Source organism: Pararge aegeria, chromosome 24 (genome assembly GCF_905163445.1).
Source record: "Pararge aegeria chromosome 24, ilParAegt1.1, whole genome shotgun sequence".
Taxonomy (NCBI): Eukaryota; Metazoa; Arthropoda; class Insecta; order Lepidoptera; family Nymphalidae; genus Pararge; species Pararge aegeria.
In genome coordinates, this window is record NC_053203.1 from 4,172,059 (window position 1) to 4,185,940 (window position 13,882).

The following is a 13,882-nucleotide window of genomic DNA, read 5'->3' on the forward strand; positions in this document are numbered from 1 at the left end:
AAGTATCTAATGTAAATAAGTATATAATGTATTTAAGTAAATAATGTACTTTAGTAAATAATGTACTTAAGTATATAATTTAAATAAATATATAATGTACTTAAGTATATAATGTACTAAAGTATCTAATGTAAATAAGTATATAATGTTCTTAAGTATATAATGCAAGTAAGTATATAATGTACTGAAGTAAATAATGTACTTAAGTATATATTACTTTAGTATATAATGTATTTAAGTAAATAATGTACTTAAGTAAATAATGTACTTAAGTATATAATGTAAATAAGTATATAATGTACTTAAGTATATAATGTACTAAAGTATCTAATGTAAATAAGTATATAATGTATTTAAGTATATAATGTAAATAAGTATATAATGTACTTAAGTAAATAATGTTCTTAAGTAAATAATAAACTTAAGTATATAATGTATTTAAGTAAATAATGTACTTTAGTAAATAATGTTCTTAAGTATATAATGTAAATAAGTATATAATGTACTTAAGTATTTAATGTACTAAAGTATCTAATGTAAATAAGTATATAATGTTCTTAAGTATATAATGTACTGAAGTAAATAATGTACTTTAGTAAATGATGTACTTAAGTATATAATGTATTAAAGTATATAATGTTCTTAAGTAAATAATGAACTTAAGTATATAATACTTTAGTATATAATGTATTTAAGTAAATAATGTATTTTAGTAAATAATGTACTTAAGTTTATTATGTATTTAAGTATATAATGTAAATAAGTATATAATGTTCTTAAGTATATAATGCAAGTAAGTATATAATGTACTTAAGTATATAATGTACTAAAGTATCTAATGTAAATAAGTATATAATGTAAATAAGTATATAATATACTTAAGTATATAATGTACTTAAGTAAATAATGTAAATAAGTATATAATGTACTAAAGTATCTAATGTAAATAAGTATATAATGTTCTTAAGTATATAATGCAAGTAAGTATATAATGTACTTAAGTATATAATGTAAGTAAGTATATAATGTAAGTTAGTAAATAATGTATTTAAGTATATAATGTAAATAAGTATATTATGTACTTAAGTAAAAAATGTACTAAGTATATAATGTACTTAAGTATATAATGTAAATAAGTATATAATGTACTTAAGTATATAATGTACTTAAGTAAATAATGTACTTAAGTATATAATGTAAATAAGTATATAATGTAAATTAGTATATAATGTATTTAAGTATATAATGTTAATAAGTATATAATGTACTTAAGTAAATAATGTACTTAAGTATATAATGCGTTTAAGAAAATAATGTACTTAAGTATATAATGTAAATAAGTATATAATGTACTTAAGTATATAATGTACTTGAGTAAATAATGAACTTAAGTATATAATGTACTTAAGTAAATACTGTACTTTAGTATATAATGTACTGAAGTATATAATGCGTTTAAGTAAATAATGTTAATAAGTATATAATGTACTAAAGTATATAATGTACTTAAGTATATAATGTAAAAAAGTATATAATGAAAATAAGTATATAATGTTTTAAAGTATATAATGTACTCAAGTATATAATGTACTTAAGTAAATAAAAGTAATGTAAATAAGTATATAATGTAAATAATTATATAATGTACTTAAGTATATAATGTACTTGAGTAAATAATGAACTTAAGTATATAATGTACTTAAGTAAATACTGTACTTTAGTATATAATGTACTGAAGTATATAATGCGTTTAAGTAAATAATGTTAATAAGTATATAATGTACTAAAGTATATAATGTACTTAAGTATATAATGTAAAAAAGTATATAATGAAAATAAGTATATAATGTTTTAAAGTATATAATGAACTGAAGTAAATAATGTACTTAAGTATATAATACTTTAGTATATAATGTATTTAAGTAAATAATGTACTTAAGTATATAATGTAAATAATTATATAATGTACTTAAGTATATAATGTATTTAAGTATATAATGTTAATAAGTATATAATGTACTTAAGTAAATAATGTACTTAAGTATATAATGCGTTTAAGAAAATAATGTACTTAAGTATATAATGTAAATAAGTATATAATGTACTTAAGTATATAATGTACTTTAGTATATAATGTACTGAAGTAAATAATGTACTTAAGTATATAATGTAAATAAGTATATAATGTATTTAAGTATATAATATAAATAAGTATATAATGTACTTAAGTAAATAATGTACTTAACTATATAATGCGTTTAAGAAAATAATGTACTTAAGTATATAATGTAAATAAGTATATAATGTACTTAAGTATATAATGTACTTAAGTAAATAATGTACTTAAGTATATAATGTACTTAAGTAAATAATGTACTTTAGTATATAATGTACTGAAGTAAATAATGTACTTAAGTATATAATACTTTAGTATATAATGTATTCAAGTAAATAATGTACTTTAGTAAATGATGTACTTAAGTATATAATGTAAATAAGTATATAATGTATTAAAGTATATAATGTAAATAAGTATATATTGTAAGTGAGTATATAATGTACTTAAGTAAATAATGTAAATAAGTATATGATGTACTAAAGTATATAATGTTCTTAAGTAAATAATGTACTTAAGTAAATAATGTACTTAAGTATATAATGTAAATAAGTATATAATGTACTTAAGTATATAATGTACTAAAGTATCTAATGTAAATAAGTATATAATGTATTTAAGTATATAATGTTAATAAGTATATAATGTACTTAAGTAAATAATGTTCTTAAGTAAATAATAAACTTAAGTATATAATGTAATTAAGTAAATAATGTACTTTAGTAAATAATGTTCTTAAGTATATAATGTAAATAAGTATATAATGTACTTAAGTATATAATGTACTAAAGTATCTAATGTAAATAAGTATATAATGTTCTTAAGTATATAATGTACTGAAGTAAATAATGTACTTTAGTAAATGATGTACTTAAGTATATAATGTAAATAAGTATATAATGTACTTAAGTATATAATGTACTAAAGTATCTAATGTAAATAAGTATATAATGTATTTAAGTATATAATGTAAATAAGTATATAATGTACTTAAGTAAATAATGTTCTTAAGTAAATAATAAACTTAAGTATATAATGTATTTAAGTAAATAATGTACTTTAGTAAATAATGTTCTTAAGTATATAATGTAAATAAGTATATAATGTACTTAAGTATATAATGTTCTAAAGTATCTAATGTAAATAAGTATATAATGTATTTAAGTATATAATGTAAATAAGTATATAATGTACTTAAGTAAATAATGTTCTTAAGTAAATAATAAACTTAAGTATATAATGTATTTAAGTAAATAATGTACTTTAGTAAATAATGTTCTTAAGTATATAATGTAAATAAGTATATAATGTACTTAAGTATATAATGTACTAAAGTATCTAATGTAAATAAGTATATAATGTTCTTAAGTATATAATGTACTGAAGTAAATAATGTACTTTAGTAAATGATGTACTTAAGTATATAATGTATTAAAGTATATAATGTTCTTAAGTAAATAATGAACTTAAGTATATAATACTTTAGTATATAATGTATTTAAGTAAATAATGTATTTAAGTAAATAATGTACTTAAGTTTATTATGTATTTAAGTATATAATGTAAATAAGTATATAATGTTCTTAAGTATATAATGCAAGTAAGTATATAATGTACTTAAGTATATAATGTACTAAAGTATCTAATGTAAATAAGTATATAATGTAAATAAGTATATAATGTACTTAAGTATATAATGTACTTAAGTAAATAATGTAAATATGTATATAATGTACTAAAGTATCTAATGTAAATAAGTATATAATGTTCTTAAGTATATAATGCAAGTAAGTATATAATGTACTTAAGTATATAATGTAAGTAAGTATATAATGTAAGTTAGTAAATAATGTATTTAAGTATATAATGTAAATAAGTATATAATGTACTTAAGTAAAAAATGTACTAAGAATATAATGTACTTAAGTAAATAATGTACTTAAGTATATAATGTACTTAAGTAAATAATGTACTTAAGTATATAATGTAAATAAGTATATAATGTACTTAAGTATATAATGTACTTAAGTAAATAATGTACTTAAGTATTAAATTTACTTAAGTATATAATGTAAATTAGTATATAATGTATTTAAGTATATAATGTAAATAAGTTTATAATGTACTTAAGTAAATAATGTACTTAAGTATATAATGCGTTTAAGAAAATAATGTACTTAAGTATATAATGTAAATAAGTATATAATGCGTTTAAGAAAATAATGTACTTAAGTATATAATGTAAATAAGTATATAATGTACTTAAGTATATAAGGTACTTGAGTAAATAATGAACTTAAGTATATAATGTACTTAAGTAAATAATGTACTTTAGTATATAATGTACTGAAGTATATAATGCGTTTAAGTAAATAAAGTTAATAAGTATATAATGTACTAAAGTATATAATGTACTTAAGTATATAATGTAAATAAGTATATAATGAAAATAAGTATATAATGTTTTAAAGTATATAATGTACTTAAGTAAATAAAAGTAATGTAAATAAGTATATAATGTAAATAATTATATGATTTACTTAAGTAAATAATGTACTTTAGTATATAATGTACTGAAGTAAATAATGTACTTAAGTAAATAATGTACTTAAGTATATAATGTAAATAAGTATATAATGTATATAATATAAATAAGTATATAATGCACTTAAGTAAATAATGTACTTTAGTATATAATGTACTGAAGTAAATAATGTACTTTAGTAAATGATGTACTTAAGTATATAATGTATTTAAGTAAATAATGTACTTAAGTAAATGATGTACTTAAGTATATAATGTACTTAAGTATATAATGTATTAAAGTATATAATGTAAATAAGTATATATTGTAAGTGAGTATATAATGTACTTAAGTACATAATGTAAATAAGTATATGATGTACTAAAGTATATTATGATCTTAAGTATATAATGTACTAAAGTATCTTATGTAAATAATTATATAATGTACTTCAGTAAATAATGTACTTTATTATATAATGTACTGAAGTAAATAATCAACTTAAGTATATAATACTTTAGTATATAATGTATTTAAGTAAATAATGTACTTTAGTAAATAATGTACTTAAGTATATAATGTAAATAAGTATATAATGTACTAAAGTATCTAATGTAAATAAGTATATAATGTTCTTAAGTATATAATGCAAGTAAGTATATAATGTACTTAAGTATATAATGTATTTAAGTATATAATGTTAATAAGTATATAATGTACTTAAGGAAATAATGTACTTAAGTATATAATGCGTTTAAGAAAATAATGTACTTAAGTATATAATGTACTTGAGTAAATAATGAACTTAAGTATATAATGTACTTAAGTAAATAATGTACTTTAGTATATAATGTACTGAAGTATTAATGCGTTTAAGTAAATAATGTTAATAAGTATATAATGTACTAAAGTATATAATGTACTTAAGTATATAATGAAAATAAGTATATAATGTTTTAAAGTATATAATGTACTTAAGTAAATAAAAGTAATGTAAATAAGTATATAATGTAAATAATTATACAATTTACTTAATTAAATAATGTACTTTAGTATATAATGTACTGAAGTAAATAATGTACTTAAGTATATAATACTTTAGTATATAATGTATTTAAGTAAATAATGTACTTAAGTATATAATGTAAATAATTATATAATGTAAATAAGTATATAATGTATTTAAGTATATAATGTAAATAAGTATATAATGTACTTAAGTAAATAATGTACTTAAGTATATAATGCGTTTAAGTAAATAATGTACTTAAGTATATAATGTAAGTTAGTAAATAATGTAAAAAATGTATATAATGTAAATAAGTATATAATGTACTTAAGTAAATAATGTACTTAAGTATATAATGTACTTAAGTAAATAATGTACTTTAGTATATAATGTACTGAAGTAAATAATGTACTTTAGTAAATGATGTACTTAAGTATATAATGTATTTAAGTAAATAATGTACTTAAGTAAATGATGTACTTAAGTATATAATGTAAATAAGTATATAATGTATTAAAGTATATAATGTAAATAAGTATATATTGTAAGTGAGTATATAATGTACTTAAGTACATAATGTAAATAAGTATATGATGTACTAAAGTATATAATGTTCTTAAGTATATAATGTACTAAAGTATCTAATGTAAATAAGTATATAATGTAAATAATTATATAATGTACTTAAGTAAATAATGTACTTTAGTATATAATGTACTGAAGTATATAATGCGTTTAAGTAAATAATGTTAATAAGTATATAATGAAAATAAGTATATAATGTTTTAAAGTATATAATGTACTTAAGTAAATAAAAGTAATGTAAATAAGTATATAATGTAAATAATTATATAATTTACTTAAGTAAATAATGTACTTTAGTATATAATGTAAATAAGTATATAATGTAAGTAAGTATATAATGTACTTAAGTATATAATGTAAATAAGTATATAATGTAAATAAATATATAATGTAAATTAGTATATAATGTCCTTATGTATATAATGTAAGTAAGTATATAATGTACTAAAGTAAATAATTTTTTTAGGTATACAATGTACTTAAATAAATAATGTTCTTAGGTATATAATGTATAAAGTATATAATGTAAATAAGTAAATTATGTAGTAAGGTAAATAATGTAATTAAGTGCATAATGTTAATAAGTATATAATGTATTTAAGTAAATAATGTGCTTAAGTATATAATGAATTTAAGTAACTAATGTATTTAAGTATATAATATATTTAAGTACATAATGTTCTTAAGTATATAATGTATTAAAATATATAATGTACTTAAGTATATAATGTATTAAAGTATATAATGTAAATAAGTATATAATGTATTCAAGTAAATAATGTACTTAAGTAAATTATGTATTTAAGTGAATAATGTAAATAAGTTAATAATGTACTTAAGTAAATAATGTACTTAAGTATATAATGTACTTAAGTACAAATTTTACTAAAGTTCATTATTTACTTATTTACATTATGTACTTGAATACATTATATACTGAAGTACATTATATACTTAAGTACATTCTTTACTGAAATATATTATTTACTTAAATACATTATATACTCTAGTAAATGATTTACGTAAGTACATTATATACTTAAGTACATAATATACTTAAATACATTATATACTTAAGTACATTATATACTTATTAACATTATATACTTTAATACATTATATACTTTTCAACATTATGCACTTAAGTACATTATTTACCTTACTACATAATTTACTTATTTTCATTATATACTTTTATACATTATATACCTAAGAACATTATTTACTTAAGTACATTGTATACCTAAGAAAATTATTTACTTTAGTACATTATATACTTAAGTACATTATATACTTTAGTACATTATTTACTTAAGTACATTATATACTTAAATACATTATATACTTAAGTACTTTATTTACTTAAAAATATTATTTACTTAAGAACATTATTAACTTATTTTCATTATTTACTTAAATACGTAATTTACTTAAGTACATTATTTACTTAAGTACATTATATACTTATTTACATTATATCCTTAAATACATTATATACCTTAGTATATTATATACTTCAGTACATTATTTACTTAAGTATATTATATACTTAAGTACATTTATATACTAAAGTACATTATGAACTTATTTACATTTTATACTTTATTACATTATATACTTAAGTACATTATTTACTTGAATACATTATATACTTAAATACATTATATACTTTAATACATTATATACTTAAGAACATTATAAACTTAAGTAAATTATATACTTAAGTACATTACTTACTTGAATACATTATATACTTAAGTACATTATATACAAGGGTACATTTTATACTTAAGTACATTATATACTTATTAACATTATGTACTTAAGTACATTATTTACCTTACTACATAATTTACTTATTTTCATTATATACTTAAATTCATTATATACCTAAGTACATTATATACTTAAGTGCATTATATACTTAAGTACATTATTTACTTAATTACATTATAAACATATTTACATTATTTACTTAAATACATAATTTACTTAAATTCATTATTAACTTGAATACATTATATACTTAAAAACATTATACACTTAATTACATTATTTACTTAAATACATTATATACTTAAGTACATTATTTACTTAAATACAGCATATACTTATTAACATTATGCACTTAAGTACATTATTTACCAACTACATAATTTACTTATTTACATTATATACTTTTATATATTATATACCTAAGTACATTATTTACTTAAGTACATAATTTACTTATTTACATTATATACTTTAATACATTATATACTTAAGTACATTATATACTTTTATTCATTTTATACCTAAGTACATTATTAACTTAAGTACATTGTATACCTAAGTAAATTATTTACTTAAGAACATTATATACTTAAATACATTATATAATAAAACACATTATATACTTAAATACATTATATACTTATTAACATTATGCACTTAAGTACATTATTTACCTAACTACATAATTTACCTATTTACATTATATTCTTTTATATATTATATACCTAAGTACATAATTTACTTAAGTACATTATTTACTTGAATACATTATATACTTATTTACATCATATACTTAAATACAATTTATACTTAAGTACATTATTTACTTAAATACATTATATACTTATTATCATTATGCACTTAAGTACATTATTTACGTAACTACATAATTTACTTATTTGTTATGCTTGCTGAGTTAGCCTTTAAGTGGGGTGTACAGCATTATAAAACAATTGTTACGTGTGTCCATATATTAAAGTAGGTTATATACACGTTGGCTTCCTAATAAATAAATAATAATTTTTAATGAGCAATGTTGCAAAAACTGCAATATATATTTTTTTTGAGAGCGTGTGAACATACGACTTCAATAAAAAAAACTGCAAAATCTAGCAAGCCGCTATAACAGGTGACACGCTGAAATCAAAATTATGACGTCACGTCTATATAACATAATTTTGTACCGCTTGAACTTCGAAAGTCTCTGCGTTTATCAAGTATTTTTTATTTCAAACTATCAGTTGCTGGGGTTTTTGCTATCAATACCAAAATCAATAACTTTTAGCTTTATCATATCGACCCATTACCTACCCACTGCAGGACACGAACCTCCTCCCACAATGAGAAGGGGTTAAGGCCGTAGTCTAACACGCTGGCTATTTGAGAACATTGTGTAGTCCTCTCAGGCGTGCAGGTTTCCTCACGATGTTTTCCTTCCCCGTTGAAGCAAGTTTTATTTTAATTGCTTAAGACGCACGTAACTTAAAAAAGTCAAAGGTGCGTTCCTTCACCGTCGAGGCAAGTGATATTTTTAAATACTAATATAGAATTCACTTTAGAACATAATAGGGCAGATTTTCAAAATTTGTCGTCATGCCTTTTGTATCCTACATGGTATCCTTTCACAAAAATGTCCCCAGTCCCCTAGCCATGTCAAAACGGGCGCCGCATCGGGTCGTATACACTATACCACTTATAAGAATATTTAGCAAGCGTTGAGGTAACACACGGTCCGATGTTGACATATCTACGGAACTATTTCGTCACTATTATACAGGCTGCGAATATTTCGCTCAACTTTGTACGTAAGTACTCGTTGATAGATAGATCGCTATAAGCGATTTCCTCCAGAAAATCATTGGTGGATAAATCAAGTAAAGGTAAACGGGACTACAGCAGGTCAATAAAAAAATTATATACACTTTATATAGTAATATTACATAAATTTATTTAAAATACCGGTATGAATAAATAAATAAATAAATATTTTACGACAGTACACACATCGCCACCTAGCCCCAAAGTAAGCGTAGCTTGTGTTATGGGTACTAAGACAGCTGATGAATATTGTTATGAATATAATACACAGAAATACTTATAATATACAGATATACACCCAGACACTGAAAAAGCATTCATGTTAGTTACACAAACAATTTCCAGTTGTGGGAATCGAACCCACGGCCGCGACTCAGAAAGCAGGTTCGCAGGTATATATTTATATAGGTAATACTCTTTAAGTAACTTAGCTAGCCCTTGACAGCAATCTCACCTGGTGGTAAGTGATGATGCAGTCTAAGATGGTAGCGGGCTAACCTGTTAGGGAGTATGGTAGTCATACCCTAATCGGTTTCTATGCGAAATCGCACCGGAACACTAAATCGCTTAGCGGCGTCTTTTTTGGTAGGTTGGCAACTAGCCACGGCCAAAGCCTCCCATCACACCAGACCAGAGAAAATTCAGAAATTATAAATTCCTAAAGAACCCGGGACCTCCTACATAAATTCACAGCGCTCACAGTTGCGCCCGGGAGGTTGTCAGACAACGTATTCTGTTCAACCCCCACACGGCATCACAGGCTTGATAGGTTTTTTGAAGGCCATAAAATCTACATGGGTAGCACGTTAGCAAAAGAGTTTTCACACCAAACTCGATTTTCGAGTTTCAGCAATGACCTGCCTCCACAAACACACGCTTATAGATTTACCAAGTATTTTACATAATTCAAAATGAATTTACATTATAAAAATTAAATAAAAAAAAATAAAAAAACAAAAAAGCCTTTTATTTCCTGTAACTTACATTGACATACCTAATATAGTTTAAAGTAAGTATTTTTATTTTTCGTTTACTTAATATTTATTTTTATAAATGTTAGTATATTACAATGACCTGCCTCCACAAACATACGCTTATAGATTTACCAAGTATTTTATATTATTAAACATTATGACGCTTTAATTTACTCGAGCCAGTGTTGAGTTATAGCTGATAGCCTTTAAAAGTCCACTACTGGATTAAAGGACTCTCTCAATAGAAGAGTTTGCCTATAATCTAATTTGCTGCAAGTTCTTAGTTAAATGTCCTTAGTCACCTCGTACGACACGCGCGGGAAGAGGAGTGATGGTGTATTCTGTGATTATTAACCACCACAAGTCAAGATATGGCTTGATAGTGTATTTTGAAGGCCATAAAATCTCCATGGGTAGCACGTTAGTTAAAGAGTTTTCACACCAAACTCGGCATTCGAATTTCAGCAATGACCTGCCTACACAAACACACGCTTATAGATTTACCAAGTATTTTACATTATTCAAAATTAAATAAAAAAGCCTTTTATTCCTGTAACTTACATTGACATACCTAAGATAGTTTAAAGTTAGTATTTTTATTTTTCGTTTACTTAATATTTATTTTTATAAATGTTAGTATATTACAAGAACCCCAGATTGGGTAAAGGCCTCCTCCAACGATGTCCATTTTTCTCTATCTCATTTAAAATTATGACGCTTTAATTTACTCGAGCCAGTGTTGAGCTGATAGCCTTTAAAAGTCCACTACTGGATTAAAGGCGTCTCTTAACGGCAGAGTAATCTAATCTGCTGAAAGTGCTCAGTTTAATGCCGTCTGTTTATGAAATTGAAGCGGTGATAGTCCAGTGGGTACGACTTCAACTTCGCTTTCGTAGGACCGAGTTCGCATCCCAGCACGCAAATCTATTTTTTAAGTTATGTGCGTTTTAACCAACTAAATGTCACTTGCTTCAACGGTAAAGGAAAACATCGCGAGGAAACCTGCATGCCTGAGAGTTCTGCATAATGTTCTCAAAGGTGTGTGGAGTCCATCGCACTGGGCCAGCGTGCGTGCACATGTTTAACACCGAGCCGCCGAACCGAACCGAGATAACCGCTGGACCTTTTTGTTCCTGAGTCTTTCGGGAATTGCAATTTAATCGCGTACACCGAAATTATATTGAGCGGTGATGAAAAAGAACGAGCAACTACTGAGTTTTTTGCCGGCTCTTCTCGGTAGAATCTGCTTTCCGAACCGGTGGTAGAGTCACCATAGGTACTTGACGTTTCAAAAGTGCTTATAAAGTAGGCCTACTTCTCTCTCTACGTCGTGTTCCTCATTGCTGAGGGTCGTGACCCCTTCCACTTACAATCTTCTAGACGATTTTGTGCCTGGTTTGGGGGGCCTGCTGCGCGCGTCCGTAGGATTTACCATCTCATCCTTCTAGAGATTCACCTTACACTTGCCCCCTGGGTGGTGCTAAACGCGCAGCAATGTCGAATATCGGGCGGCAGCTAAATATCCCGTAATCAAAGGTGGTTTCCAGTGGCCACGTGGAATTAAATTCACTTAAAAGACTGATGCGAAAGGATCTGGGAGCCCACCGTATTATTATCTTCCCAAGAAAACCCCTCACTATGACATCAGGCCTACTTGAAATAAATGAATTTTGATAGTCCAGTGGTTAGGACTTGGGCTTTACTTTCGAGGGGCCGAGTTCGAATCCCAGCGAGCACCTCTAAATTTTCTAAGTTATAACGGGTATATTGGTATTTTGGTATCCATACATTCTTTAGATTTATTAAAAAACTAATATGATTTAATTACATGGCAGTTTATATAAAAAGTAAGCTTACAGAAAAATCCTATTATAATATTAAGGATTACTTAAACCATAAAAAAGCTTGTGTGTAAATTGCTCTAGCTATGAGCTATGAGCTTAATATAAATTTACTGTGATATGGTGATAACAAAAAAAAAATTACCCGGCTAAGTTTGTTGTGGGCTCTTCTTAGACCATGGCGCGGTTGGAACCCTTGTAGCCAAATTAAACCTGAAGGTTTAAGTTGTCGAACGAAGTTATCACCATCCCCTTACAATTATGTAAACATATATGTATGAACGCTTAGTAAGTACATGTAATAGGCCTACATGAATAAAGAAATTTTAAATTTGAATTAGAATTTTTGAAATTTGAATTTCCAATTTTGTCAGGACGCGCAAATAAAGGTAGGTACTCGTTAGCAAATCTTCTTGCAGCTTGCTTAAGATTTTCGATATATTTACATGTCATTCTTACTGAAAATGGTAACGTAGGTATATTACTCACTGAGAATGTAGCTTTCTTTTCTTTAAGGGAAAGAGCCTTTTTCTTTTCTTTAAAGGAAAAGTTCAGTAACTTAGTTTATCCATTTCGTACGCCAAACAAAAAGCGCAGCGCAGCGCTGGTGGCCGGTGGCTGGTTTAAGTGTTGTTATTATATATATAATTATACATATTAGTTTATTTTTATATTTATTTATTAATTTTATTATGTACTTTTGTTCTATTTTTGTACACTAGTTTATGTATTAGTATGTCTATTCTCCTCTTCTTTTTTTTCCTTATTCAAAGGTTGCCTGGCAGAGATCGCTATTAAGCGATAAGACCGCCTTTTGTATTGTACTTCTTTCGATATGTTTCTGTTTTTATTATATTTTATATATGTTAATGTTGTGGTATACAAATAAAGAGTTTAATAATAATATTAATATAAGGGGAGGCGCGGGTTTAGCCGCGGGGGGTGCGGGCGGCGTGGGAGCGGCGCTGTTGCGAGACGTAGAGCGAGATAACGTCATCTGTACAAATACAAAGTTAGTTAGATAGATAGATAGATAGAAAGATAGATAAATAGACAGATAGATAGATAGACAGACAGATAGATAGATAGATAGATAGATAGATAAAGTTTTTATAGCATACTAATTGTTGCTCACAATGTCGTCCGCGCAGATTTATTGTTTCTGGTATCGCGGCTATACAACAGTAACAAGTAACAAGGAATCGTTATACGAAAATTAATATTAATATTAATAATAAC